The sequence below is a fragment of the Pogona vitticeps genome, chromosome 3 (assembly GCF_051106095.1).
Source record: "Pogona vitticeps strain Pit_001003342236 chromosome 3, PviZW2.1, whole genome shotgun sequence".
Lineage (NCBI taxonomy): Eukaryota > Metazoa > Chordata > Lepidosauria > Squamata > Agamidae > Pogona > Pogona vitticeps.
The window spans coordinates 210,008,307-210,023,469 of NC_135785.1; the positions used below are offsets into that span (position 1 = coordinate 210,008,307).

The 15,163-nt window shown below is 39.0% G+C and overlaps 1 long non-coding RNA gene across 1 annotated transcript in view; it reads left to right on the forward strand.

Moving 5' to 3' along the window:
* Window positions 1–1,091: 1,091 nt before the first annotated feature.
* The window catches only part of LOC144587744 (uncharacterized), a 42,133-nt gene continuing 28,061 nt past the window's right edge, over window positions 1,092–15,163 (forward strand). Inside the window, exon 1 of the long non-coding RNA XR_013542892.1 lies at window positions 1,092–4,308. This is a non-coding gene — a long non-coding RNA (uncharacterized LOC144587744). The remainder of the gene's footprint in view (window positions 4,309–15,163) is intronic.

Sequence of the window (15,163 nt, forward strand, 5' to 3'; positions counted from 1 at the left end):
CCTCTTTTTTTGCTGTGGGTGGTGGTTGGAGTTTTTCTGTAGGTACCGGCCTGTGTGGGTGGGTTTTCTGTAGACCCTGTGTCCCAGTCCTCAGCCTCTTTCTGCACACTGTTCCTTAGATAAAGTAAAGGAATTTAAGCTATTCTCCACAGGATAAACACATATCAGTCTCATGCTTACAATAACACAACCATTTAAAACTGATGGGCATAAGACGCTGGGATTGACAAGAGCAGGTAAACAAATGTTTATTATATTCCTGCTTCAAATACATGAAAAGTAGATCTGATTTGCCAGGTTAACTAATGAATTATTACCTTGCTGCAATTGTTCCAAACTCACTGGTTTGGATACACTAATGTGACTTAGAAGAACTCTAATATGGCATGATAATATATTTTTTAAATGACTTGGACACTTTCTTTCAATGAGTTCCTACTTAAGATGTAAATTTATGCTCTGAATCTGTATAAGGAGTTACTAGATGTTCCAATCACAATTAATATAGGTATGCATTAGTGTTGCCTTGCCCTCAGAATAAGGGTGTGACTAGATGGGGATTTGTCCCACAAGTTGGTTTGTTCTGGGGACCAGCTGGTTCACCCACTTTCCCACATGATCTATGTTCCAGTGCAAACTAGCTCATCCTTGATACATGGTTTTCTGACTCCCTGTCAGGGGCTACTGTTATTTGGTGCAGATATTGGAAATAGAAATCCCACTTCTCTGCAGAGGAAGGGAGGGAGATTTTTAAGCCCTTCTAAGATAGCACTGATGTACAGTGGACCCTTGACTTACAGACGGCTTGACTTACAGACTTTTTGAGTTACAGACTTCTCTGGCCGCAAAATGTAGGTTTGACTTGCAGACTGAGATTTGACTTACAGACCAGAAAAAAACCAAAATGGAACAAAAACGGCCTGTTACGGGATTAATCGGTTTTCAATGCACTGTAGGTCAATGGAGACTTGACTTGCAGACTTTTTGACTTGAGAACCGCCTTCCAATATGGATTAAGTTCTCAAGTCAAGACCCCACTGTAATATGCCACTTGGGGTTAAAACTGAAAGCTTTCTCTCTACTTCCATGGGAGAGAGGTAAGATGCTTTCAGTTTCCCAAGGTTGTAAAGCAGCTTAAGCAAAGCAGGAAGGAGATAGGAGGAAGCAAGAAGGATTTTGTTGTTGTTTTCTTTCCCTTTAAAGGGAAAGGGCAGTCATATAGAATTGCTTGAGGTGTGTGTGTGATTCATCTGTGCATGTGGATGCAAGGATCATCCCAAATGACATACTGCATTTCAGAGTGACCCTATTTTGCATGATCTAGCTCAATCTAGGTTGGGATAATTTGACCACCTGGTCATACCCTCTGTCATTCTCTGTACAGTATTTTGTTTGTAGGATCACTCTGGAATATGCTTCCTTCATAATGGGAACTTCCTCCAGAAAAATGGCACAGATTTCTTGTGTTGTATTTCAGCAGGCCCATGGTAAAATGTGTTCCCAGTAAAGTCATTTCCCAGTTTTAATTAGTATGCTTCATATAGCATGCTTCATGTTAGAAGACTGGGGAACACTTGTCCACAGATACTTCAAGAGATAAATAATAACTATTTGTTAGCATTGATTACAGTTTATGATTATTTCCCTAACTTCTATTACTGCAATGATTTTGTTTGTTTAACAAGAAATTCTAATCCATGCTGGTGCTAAAACACTATCCTTATAGAGTCAGTCCTTGCACAAACACTAGACCATCTTTCTACCACTGAACCAAGATGGTATATACATATGTCATGTAAATGGATATAATATGGTAACAAAATGTTCTATTTTCTTCCATATCATTAAAATATTATCTTCTTAATAGGATTTATTGAACAGAAATCCATTACAAACCTGCTTTCTAGACAGGCTTCCCATTAAGGAATCTAAAATTAATAAGGCTTGGAGGCTAACACATTGATATGATATTGGTGTTTTCTTGGGTGACTGAAGGCTATTAGACTTCAACCCTGCATTTCATTTTAGCCATGCGCTGATAGCCAACTAATGCACAACCTATCACAGTTTATTGACATTGTAGCTGTCCCTTCCCTGCATCTTTCCAGGATTCATTGACTGCCAGATCTCCTCTCCTTTTGCAGCCCATTAGTTCCCAGCAGCAGGTTCAAGGAACACTGCATTTTCTAATTGCTTCAGATTCACAATGAACTCGGCTGCAATGACTGCTTACCACTTAAATCGCTCTTAGAACAAACTATTTCCTCATCTACTATTACCAACAATAGCCTGGCAGGTAATATTACAATGGCATCCTTTAGAAGGCCCCAGAAGCAGTTCAGATCTCAGATAGACTTTAATCAGACACTAAATAAGAGTTGCTGTTTTTCAAACTAACTTTGCTAGCTCATGTCTTTCTAAATTTTGTTGCCAGGCATCACCTAAATTGGGTTGAAGTCACTGGCGTGAAAGTTCAGATGCTTCTGTGTGTCCATGCTTTATGTTTGGACCCATGTTTCTAGATCCACTATTTGCCATGTTGTGTGACCAAACTTTTTTAAAACTAGAAGTTCTTCCATGCTATAATTAAAATGCACCTGACAAGACTCTACGTTCCATCCAATCTAAAAAAAAAAGGTTTTGTTAATTCTTTACAAATACTTATTCATAAAATGTGTAACTTGAAAAGTTGTAAAATTAATACAACTTTCAAAGTCAATGCATTCTTATGAAGACCCTTTTTAAGTGAGCATGTTCAACATGGTTATATTAAATTTGTTTTAGTGAGACCTTCCATTCACAGTTACGTATGTGATAAAATATTCATTATTTTGCAGTGAAATCAAGCTTTAGTTAAACTCTGAAAACTTGCGATGAAATGATTGAAAGTGAAGTTTCTACAATCTTTTCCAAAATGCCATACATTCAGCCTACAGATAGAGAATAATATTTAAAAATAAAGAAGAGAGTTGAAACAATACCAGTTAATTTCATGGAACTTAATCTGAAATTAAGTTCCGATTTCTAAAGTTGCCAGTCAGTTTTGTCACAAATAAAAACCTTCATAGGCTTTTATATGCATAAATTTATTGATTAATGGTAAGTTGGCTAAGAGGGGAGTAAACCTTTTAATGCATACTTCAGCAATTTCTTTCCTTTATGTGTACCACTAGCTACACATACTCAGTGTGTGTTGAGAATTTTTGATTATAACATATATTCTCATAACATCAGTAGAGTGAGGAAATATTGGTTAGCAGAGATACTTATGACACTATAACACTGAGAGAGTAAAATGAACAACTTAGTCTATTTACGTATATACATAGAGAATAGACATTCCTCTGGCAGTATAACATGACATGAAGCAACACACAGCATAGGAAAAAGTGATCTGACTTACAGCAGATAAAGACATTCATTTTACACATGACTTATGTACAGTTCTGTGACCAATCAGAAAATGCATTACTTCATTTTCTGTTACACAAAGTTTTATCATGTACAGAGCTGTACAACATTAAGTCTTGATATCACACCTGAATACAATCTATGCATGACTCAGGTAAAATCAGCCATTTTACATTGAACTATACAACATTAATATTTAATACATTTTCATATCAAAATCTCAACAGTGTGATACCCAGTGTAGTATGGTGGATCGAATGATGGACTGAGGAGACCTTGGTTTGAATCCCTGCTTGGTCATGGAAACCTACTGGAGGGTGGGAGCTGTGGAATTGGTAAAATGACTCCTTAAATATCTACTTAAATATCTGACTTACTGTGTAAGTCAGTTCTCCCTTGATGGCACATAACATACAACTAGTAGTTCTTTAAATTTATACAGCTTCATAAAGAGCAAGAATATTTAGTCTTTATTCAAAGCAGCTGCACAAATGGCAATGAAATATAAGGAAAAGAATAAGCAATTAATGATTTGAAAGTTCATTGACAATAAAATTCAGGGTTTGTGTGTGTGCAAAAAAAAAAGACATATAAAAGATAATGGGAGAAATCCAGCAGTAAGTTGCAACTAGATGAACCTCATTAAATCAAAGGAATTTACATGGGTGTTGACACAGGAAATCTCACTAATTCAGTGGGCCTACTCTAACTTGTGACTTATTAATGTTAAAAAATATCACCCATGAAGGGTCTGGGCACGGATGCAATATGACTCTTTGTTTTGACAGTGTTTTTCAGTGAGACACAAGAAGAAACTGCTGAGGGGGGAGGCACAGAAGGAAAAGGTGGCAGCTTGTGATGACAGCCCTGAGAGACTGCAAGGAAAAGAATGAAAAGGTAACAAAGAGGAAAGGGTTATCAAGAGCTTGAGTGAACTTGTGGGGGGTTGGGGTTGGAGGGATGGGGCTTTCCTATTTCTTTAAAACCTATCTACAGGCTGCCAGCATTGTGTTGCTGCTGTTCCACACCACATGATGTTACTTCCTTTTAGAACTAGAAAATGAGGAGATGTTCTAGTTAAACCTTTCCACCTCCCTCTCCTGTTTTTGCAAGTGGTGGTGATGAGAGGAAAATTGGGGGGGGGGGGAAGAACTCTCATGACTTCAAATGAATGCAATGTAATCTCCTTGGATTCTTCCACCATCTCGTATTCCCCTCCTACTGCACATAAATCACTTTAATATTGTGCTCCTTCAATCATAAATACAGGATGTGGATTTCTCATAGATGCCTTCTGTGAGATGGTAGATTGGGGCTATGTAATATTTCCTAATTTCATTGTCATCATCATTGTCCCCTCACTAATTTGACTTGTCTATCCTAGATACCAGATGGAAAATCCAGAGGCAAAACTTTGTATTCCCTCATCCCCCATTATCTTGCAACATCTCCTACCGATTCTCCATTTTCTTTATTATCTATTTGCTAGTTCATCATGTATTATTTGTCAGAGGTGTATTTTGGTGGTGGTTTTTTTTAAGGACTGATGGTTGTTGTTGTTAGCTGCATTTCTGCTTGCTTTTAGTAAATTGATTCTCTATTGCCTGTCTTGCTCTTTCTTTTGGGGAGTCATTTTTAGGGTTCTTTAGGGCTTTTGGATTAGTAATCATTGTGACGTGCTCCTCATGTGTCCCCAGATTATTTCACTAGCCTGAGGCCCATGACACACTCTCTCCTTTAGACTACCACCAGTTGACCTCTGTCAACACCCTTTAATTAGAAAGATTGAGACCCAAGTTGAGTATAAAGTTGAACTAAACGGGTTTATTGGTTACAGTTCACTTAAGCAGGTTCTTCACAGACTTTAAAGTACCGTATTTTTCACACCATAAGACACACTTTTCCCCCACAAAACAGGGGGGTGGAATGTCTGTGCATCTTATGGAGCGAAGAAAACAGATTATATTTTCCTGTTTTCTTCTCCTAAAAAATTGGTGCGTCTTATGGAAAGGTGCGTCTTATGGAGCGAAAAATACGGGGTATTCATTAGATTAGTAACAACTTGTTTCACTCTTAACTCTCTTAGCTCTATAAGATCCCCACTCTTAACTGTCTAACTTAACTCCTAACTATACCACACTCTCTAAGTCTTCCAGACTAACTTCTACTTCAGTCTTTCATCTCTGACTCAAACTGGCTAACTAACTCACTCACTCCCAAAACTCCTCTTCCCTGACTCACCCCTCCCTTCTGGTTTCTCTGGCTCTGCCTTCCAACAACTCCCATTGGTACATGCAAATAATCTCCTATATGAGCCAAATCAGGGTGATCACCACAGTCATCCTCAAAAAATGAGGAGAAACTGCCTTTAAAGAGGCAGTCCCTTACATGTCTGAATAAAATGATAACAATATAATCATCTCCAAAAGAAAACAACATGCAAATAAAATGAAAGTTTTTGCTTATCATTTTCCTAATCAGCTGTCGTCTGGGGCGGGGGTCTGGTGATGCCATGGCAAACCAGAAAGGAACCCAAACCCAACTAAGCATTTGATAGGTTGGTGTCTCTCAGGGGGTGAGCCAAAGAGAAACTGTACACCTTGAAACATTTCTTAGACAAAGACTGTGCTAGAAAAGAAAAAGAAACATTCTGAAAAGTGAGCAGACAGTATTTGATAGTATTTCATATGCACCAATGAGAGAGGCACACAGAGTGTGACATACAAATGGCAACATCAGGACAGATGGAAGAAACACTACAATAGTTACGCGCCATCAACCCAGAACCAGTTTATAAGGACTCTAATGGGTTTTTTAAAGTAAATGATATACTTAAGAGTAGTTTCAACAGTTCCACATCCCCAGTGAGTTTCCATAACTGAGCGAGGATTTTAATCTAGGCCTCCTGAGTCCTAGTCAATCATTCTGTCCACTACACCACAGTGTGTATCTACCACAATAGTTAGGTGCACAAGATTGCCAATTCTGTGACCAACTGTGCAGCTGATAAGGTTTAAAGAAACTGAAATACATACGAGAAGATCTATTAGGACTTGAGTCTATGGAAGAGACTGCTTATGTACTTCACCTTTCCCCCACTCCCAAATAATGGTTTTCAAAGTAGTAATTTATAGTTAAACAACAACAACAATGAATTAAGATGAAGTACACATATTAGTTTCTAACAGTTCCATTTTATGAGTTCAACAGGACTTCTTCCTACATAAGTATTTTCAAATTCATCCTTAAATGCATTTATCTCTTGTATGTTTCTGATGCTGCTGCACTTAGCTAAAAATAGTAAGGCACTTTAAAACTGCCCCAAACAAGAAGATAAGCAAAGTACACCAATGTGCCCTCTGTTTTTTCCAAAACATGACACAGTTTCTTCTCCTCTTTTCTTTTAAAACTTATAAAGTGGAGAGGACATCAAGTTACAATTCTAAATTGTAGTAAGTATTTGTGAATGTTAAACAGGCCTGCTCACAAATATGTCAACAAATACCTCGAATTTGTTCACTGCACAAATTCACTTACTCTTCCAGTACAGAGATAATTGAAATAGTTTATTTGCTTGAATAAAATTGGCTCAGTAAATAACTGCATTAAGATTATGGGTATAAAGCTAAAGTCATTTAAATCCATTTGCCATGATTAACTGATAAATCTTTTTAATAAACAGCCTTCTACTGCCTATTATCCACTACTAAACCATCAAAAGGCATGGCTTATTTTTCAGTGTTTTTCACTACTATCACTGAAGTTATACTGTTAGGATAAGAGAGTGATTTAGAGACCAATTTCACTAGTATTGTTCCAATGCAACATCCATTAATTTTCGTAGAACTTGTTTAGAAGAAGGGATTGATGGATTGTTCTCCTAGGCAGCATTTTTTGCATTTGTAATATAGAAAACAACATTGTCTGTTTTATTGTTTATTTGTAATCATCCTCAGTGGCACATAAGAAGCAAGTATGTGTACCAAAAGTAGTTCTGAAATAGTAATTTCCGAAGGTTCAAATAAATCTTAATTCATAAAAAGTCCCTTAATCCATAAAAAGTACTGTACCATAAAAATGGCATGCATGTGATGGATTTATGAGGTGAGCTATAGCTCAAAACATGTTTTAAACATATCAAATTTTGAGCACCTCAATGTTTGCTTTATAAATGATATAAACACTGGACCTTGCATATCAGATCTTTTTCATGTTGCAAATGTTCACTTCTCAGACTGCATGTGGCTCCGTTCTTGCCAAGATAATCTTTTCTGAGAAGCATTCTGAACCCAGATACAACATCACTGAGGTGTATTCTGAAACCATTAGGGTCCCTAATATGCATAGCTTGTACATTTAGGCAGACCCCAAATATTGTTTTTCACTTAGCAAAGGTGCATGTTTGTTCATTTCTGAGTTTTCATAAGTAATAATAATTTGGCATGGCTTATACAGTGATTTTCATTAAGTTTTCAATCGAGAGAGTTTGCCCTGCTGTTGTAAAAGGAGTTATCCTTTCTCTTAGACTCTAGAACCCTTTCCCATGAAAAATGGGCATAAAACATCAGCAAAGGTAATATATTAAACTGTGGGACAGCTCAGTGGGTCAGAAACCTGGTTGTGCAGCCAGAAGTTGGGAGTTTGATTCCTCACTACACCTCTCAGGAGCCATCCCTTAGGCTGGGACAAACTGGATAGTCCCAGGGCACCCCCGAAGGAGGGAACTGTACTCTATATCTAGAAAGACCTTGGAATTGACTTAAAGGCACATGATTAAATTAAAAAGCAGCTACTGATTTTTAGATTCCACTACACTGAATAATGCTTTTTTGCTGGTTTGATATTCTATTCTGTAGTTCCCATTCTAATATTATATGTACTGTATAAAAGAACATTCTGAATTAGCCTATATATGATGAAGGCATAATGCGGACAAGAGAGGAAATTTTTTTAAAAAAGAAGACATATTGTTGCCTCTGGAGTTTACAATTTGCAAGGGACTACCAATAAATAGTGAAGAGTTTTGTTATTTAAATTTTCTCTCTTCATCAACATATCTTGATGTACAATTCCCAGAACTGTGAGATGCAGGTTCCAGAGGTTGTCTATGGTCAACAGGGAGAGTTGAAACATATGTGAAGTACTGAATGGCAATCTGCTTGCCGTTTACTTTCATCAATCAATGTGTTAGAATTGCAGAAAAGAATAATAATAATAGAGTGATAAAGCAGACCTCATGAATCCTAATATGAAACCTTCTCCTCTACAAATAGTGGTGTAATTATCTTTTAGACTGCACTTCTTTGAATTTCTAATGAAGTTCCAAGGGATTTTTTTTAAAAAAAACTAACATTATTGTTGCATGGTTATTATGCATCCTTCAGTCTTGAGGGACTATGGTAACGTGCTCTGAATCGAGGTCTTCGAACAGCGTCCAGTGTGGCTGAGAAGGCCAATTCGAGAGTGACCATCCCTTCCACACTGAAGACAAATACAATCTGTCCCCTGTCCAGCTCCCTAATTTTGCTGGTTTCAGAACTGCCTCTTTATCTCGGCCTGCTGGACAAATATTTCTTCAAAATGCGAGAGGCCATGATGCAGCACCTGCCTCCAAGGTTTCCCATCTGTTGCAGTCCATTCTAAGGCCTTCAGATCCTGCTTGCAGATATCCTTCTATCACAGCTGTGGTTTCCCTCTGCATTAATTCTCCATACAGGAGATCTTTTGGAATCCAGCCATCAGCCATTCTCATGACATGCCCAAGCCAACGTAGACAACACTGTTTCAGTAATGTATACATGCTAAAAAATTCCAGCTCATTCTAGGACTATTCTATTTGGAACTTTGTCCTGCCAGGTGATACCAAAAATGCATCAGAGACAGTATATATGGAATGTGTTCAGCTTCCTTTTCTACTGTGCACAAAGGGTCCAGGACTCCGTGCAGTACATTAGTGTACTCAGGACACAGGCTCTATAGGCCTGGATCTTGGCATATGCCATCAGCTTCTTATTGAGCCATACTCTCTTTGTGAGTCTAGATAACATGGTAGCTGCTTTGCCAGTGTGTTTATCCAGCTCGACATCTAGGGAGAAAGTGTCAGAGATCGTTGAGCCAAGGTACACAAAGTCAGGAACAACTTCCAATTCTTGTGTGGAGATGTTAATAGAGGGAGGTGAGTCCACAGCCTGGCTCATGACTTCTGTTTTCTTCAGGCTGATTGTTAATCCAAAGTCTTGGTAGGCCTTGCTAAAGCGATACATGAGTTGTCGGAGGTCTTCAGCAGAATGGGCAACAACAGTTGCATCATTGACGAAGAGGAAGTCTTCAGCTGGACTTTGGTCTTCACTCTCATTCTAGAGAGATTGAAGAACTTTCCATCTGATCTGGTCCAGAGATAGACAGTTTCTGTTGCAGTTCCAATGGTGTACTTCAGCATGACAGCAAAAAATATCCCAAACAGGGTCAGTGCGAGGACACAGCCCTGTTTCACTCCACTTTGGATGTCAAAGGGATCTAGTGTTGAGCCATCAGAAACTACAGTGCCCTTCATTTCCTCATGAAAGGACCTGATGATGTTAAGGAGTTGAGGTGGACATCCAATCTTGGGAAGTATTTTTAAAAAGCAGTCCCTGCTAACCAAATCAAAGGCCTTTCTAAGATCTATGAAGGCCACAAAGAGTGGCTGTCATTGTTCCCTACATTTTTCCTGCAACTGTCTGAGGGAAAATACCATGTCAGTGGTGGATCTATTAGCTCAAAATCCACACTGTGATTCTGGATAGACTGTCTGCAAGCACCTGGAGTCTCTTCAGCATAACACGGGCCAGGAGCTTCCCTACAATGCTAAGAAGAGAGATGCCATGATAGTTATTGCAGTTGCCCCTGTCTCCTTTGTTCGTATACAATGTAACAATATTTGCATCCTTTATGTCCTATGGTAATCTACCTTCCCTCCAGCAAAGACAAAAGATTTCATACAGCTCAGTGGTGATGATCTCTTCACGGCACTTCTGCACTTGAACAGGGATGTTATCCTTCCCAGGTGCCTTGCCAGAGGTGAGGGAATCCAAAGTCACTGTTAATTCTGCTAAAGTTGGTTCCCTGTCCAACTCTTCCAAGACAGGCAGGCACTCAATGTTATTTAATGCCTCTTTGGTTACTATGTTCTCTCTAGAATATAGCTAAGTGTAGTGATGCACCCAGCATTCCATCTGCTGTGCTCGGTCCTGGATGATCATGCCTGTAGCAGATTTCAAGAGAGCAGGTTTCTTCTGTATTAGACCTAAAGCCTGTTTGATACTGTCATACATTTCCTTGATGTTACCTGTGTCCATTGCTATTTGTATCTGAGAGCAGAGCTGAAGCCAATTGTGATATTTACCCATGTGACCCTTGCTTCACCAAACAAAGGCTCATGCCACCTCTGACCAGCAGATATCAATTGAGAAGTTACTTCTCTTCCTCAATGCCGCCAGTGGATTTCCGTTATCCACAACGTAAAAGCCTTTATTCAGACACTTGCTGCCAACAGAATTGATTTTTTGAAGTGTATTAAATTATATTGGAATCACAGATGTTATTTATTCATTGCATACAATCAAATCAATATCATATCTCTTTTGCCACCATCTGCTTTATCTATGTATATGTTTATCTGTACCAGCTTAACTCTCTCTTCTTATTTCTCTATCTATTTATCTCTCTTAGATAGTTGGATCTTCTTTCCAACTGTCTCTCATATTTCCAACTGTTATCTTCCATTCTCTAACTGCCATTCTCACTCCTCCAGACCTTCTTGTATTTGCTTACTCCACCCCTACACTCCTCCCATAGGCTCATGCAAATGAGATCTAGACATGAGTGACAGGAGTGACACAGGGCCAATCATCACACACCTCCCCTCTAGGAAAAGTTAGTTTCATGGGGGAAACTTTCTTGTTTACCCTCATGAACAATGAAATATGCTGGGAACAATTCATCCAAAACATAATAACATTAATATATTAACCATTAAATCAGGTACAGTGGGGTCTTGACTTGAGAACTTAATCCGTATTGGAAGGCGGTTCTCAAGTCAAAAAGTCTGTAAATCAAGTCTTCATTGACCTACAGTGCATTGAAAACCGATTAATCCCGTAACAGGCCGTTTTTGTTCCATTTTGGTTTTTTTCTGGTCTGTAAGTCAAATCTCAGTCTGCAAGTCAAACCTAAATTTTGCGGCCAGAGAAGTCTGTAACTCAAAAAGTCTGTAAGTCAAGCCGTCTGTAAGTCAAGGGTCCACTGTACTATATGTTACTCTTTAACACAATAGATTTATCATATACAGTACTTCTATACATCTTATATTACATTTTTTCTCAATTACTATTTTTAGCAAATCAGACTTATTAATTTAAATCTTTAAAACAATCAGTACAATTGTACCATTTGCATTAATTAAATACAACTCGCATTACTTTTACATTTATATTACTACTTACCATTATTTTAGCATGAATTTGAAATTTAATTACATTTCAAAACTAAGGCAATACCATTACATTTCTTACAACTTTACAACATTACACTTTTCCTCATCCATCCGTTAGTCCTCTGGTCTTTGTGATAACACGTCAGCCACCATGTTCTGGGTTCCCTTCACATTGCGAATCTCCAGTCGAAATCCTGAAAGATTAGGGCCCACCTCATCAGTTTGTTGTTATTGGCCCGAATAGTCCTTAGCCACAAAAGTGGACAAATGTCTCTCTCACCCACCTGCAGATTCTTGCTGAGGTAGGTCACTGGATAATGTTTTCCGTCATTATCAGCTTGGCTCAGCACGTCTCCCAGCTTCATGTAGTCTTTGTAATCCTGTCTCTAGGTGGATTTTGTGCTCTCCCCAAGTCTCTATTTTACGCCCTACACCCTTGGCTATACCAGGCTTATTGGAAAAGACATGCTTATATTTTTGCAATAAAACTCTGGCTTCTTCATGTTGCTCTGGTGCTAGAATAAGGCTAATTTTGACTTCCTCAGGGTTATACTGGGGTACACCCCTTCCTTCCCAATACCATAATTTAGGTTTTTCCTGGGCATTTTTGGTGGCATACCACACATAATTTTTCTTCCTATAATATGATTTAATCATGTTTATACGCACAACTCTTCTGCCTTCTCCCTCCTCCTGCAGTACATAGTTCATGTCTTTCATTTTGGAGATCACTTTAAATGGAACTAACCAAGTTAATTGAAGTTAATGGGTCTCAGCATCAAAACTTGTCTCCAGAATTAACTGCTCTTTCCCTGGCCCTCTTGTCATACAGCGTTTTTGTTTTCCCTGGTTGATCTTTAAATTCTCGGCTGTATATGCTCTAATTATCCGCTTTAGGGTACCATTAAATTTCTCTACTAATCCATTTGGCTGGGGGGGATAAGGGGATAACATGATGTGAGTAATGCCACAGACATTGTTTTGTAGGAGAGATTCCTGAATGGGCTGAAAATATGTCTTTATGAGCCTTTTCTACAATTCTCTCTCTGTATTTGAAAGGCACTAAAGCTGTCAGTGTATGCTTCCCCCCCCCTCCTAGGGTTAACTAGGATCTCTCTATATAATAAGTCTTCCTTTATACAGTTTCTTTCAGGGATTTCAGAGGTCAGAGGCCTTTCCTTAGCTTGTCCAAAGCATTAACTTAAGGTAGGGTCTTCCCTTTGTTCTCTTCTAAAAGATAGATTATTAGTACAGTGGTGCCTCGCTTAGCGAGTGCTCCATTTAGCGACAAAATCGCTTTGCGACGAACTTTTTGCGATTGCTTTTGTGATTGCTTTACAATGTTCCCTATGGGGTATTTTCGCTTTGCAATGACTGATCATCGCAAAGCAACCATTTTCGCACAGCTGATTGGCGGTTTCTAAATGGCCACCGGGGAAAAAACCATGGCTGCCCGCTGTTTTCTGGGATGGATTCCTTACTTAACAGGCAGTGAAAATGGCTGCGCTATGGAGGATCTTCACTGAACAGTGAGTTTGAAGCCCCTAGGAACGCATTAATCGCGTTTTAATGCGTTTCTATGGGCTTTTTTATTTCACATTGCAACATTTTCATTCAACAGTGATTTCGCTGGAACCAATTAACGTCGCAATTTGAGGCACCACTGTATTCCTCATGGTAACTAGATCAGCTAATTCAGTCCCTTCTCTTAGTTTAGGAAGAGTTTCATTGTTGTGCTCAGTAACTTCAATTTGCCATCCCTGAGAGTGAGTGGTCACTAAAACACTCTGCACATGCTCAGATAAATCCAGGCCTATTAAACATGGGTCAGGAATTTGATCAGATATGACTACTTTCCAATCTCCTGACCATCCCTTATATCTTATGGGTGTTTTTGCCATGGGCAATACCACGATTTCAGCTCCAATCCCTTTAATAGAAATGTTTTCATGGGCTAGAATATTTTTCCTGTGGGACTATATTTGGGTGGCATAATGTAACTTGTGAGCATGAATCTTTTAGTGCTAGATACTTAGTATCATCAATATAAATCACATATCCTGAGCTGCGTAGAAGATTCTGGTTACATTTTATTAAAAAGCATTGGACTACCCTCACCAAAAGCAAAGCAAAAAGCGTGCTGCTTATATACTGCACCATAGCGCTTCAAGCACTCTCTGGGCGGTTTACAATTTAATTATGCAGGCTACACATTGCCCCCCCCCAGCGAGCTGGGTACTCATTTTACCGACCTCGGAAGGATAGAAGGCTGAGTCAACCTTGAACCGGCTACCTGGGATCTGAACCCTAGGTCTGGAGCACAGTTTTAGCTGCAGTACAGCGGTTTAACCACTGCGCCACGAGGCTCTCGCCAAAGGAGGCTCTTGCTCTTGGCTCTCCGTCTTTGCCATTACTGGGACTGCTATGGCAACAGTTTCAACTTCCTCTGTGGTAGCTCCATTCTGCTGTTGTACACAAAATATTTTCTTTGGCTGACTGGAATTTCCCCCTTTACATCCCTATTCTTGTGAGTCTGGCATTGGGCCCAAAAATGTCCTTTCTCCCCAAATGAATAACATTGTTTATTGGCTCTGAGTTTGAAATATGGAGCCTTGCCAACCTTTCCCTTGGAGCTGTTATGATTCAGGTGACTCTGCTCTGGGAAGGAGGGCTTGCCTTTAAAATGGCTACCAGTAGTTTGGGTGTAATCCCTACTGGGTGGGGTCCCTCTCCTCCTGTCATCCCACACTTTTCCTCCACTTTTTACCTCAGAAAACATGGGGTTTCTTATTTCACTTATTGAATTTGCATTTTCACTTGCTTCCATTACATTTTTAGGATTTTTGTCTCTCACTAAATAACATAATTCTCCAGGTAAAATAAAACTGTTCCAATCCTATTCCATTTTTCATTTGTTCTAAAGAGGTGACTTTCTTACACTCCATCCATTTCTCCAGACACTGAAATAATTTCACCCCCAATTGGGAATAAGATTCCTCAGGCCTTTTGATCAGGGCACGAAATTTTCATCTCAGATGTTCTGCATTAATGCTATAACTAGAATAAACCAATTTTCTATAAATCTCAAATTCTCTGGCTTGCTCTAAAGACATTTGTGAATAGAGATCAGCTAGATCTCCACTTATTTGAGATATCAGCACCATCATCTCTTCCTCTTTCACATTAAAGTCCCAGCACGCATGTTCAAAGGAAATTAGGAAGGATTCTGGGGAATCACCTTTTCTATACTGAGGAAATTTCTTTAAATCTATTTTAGAG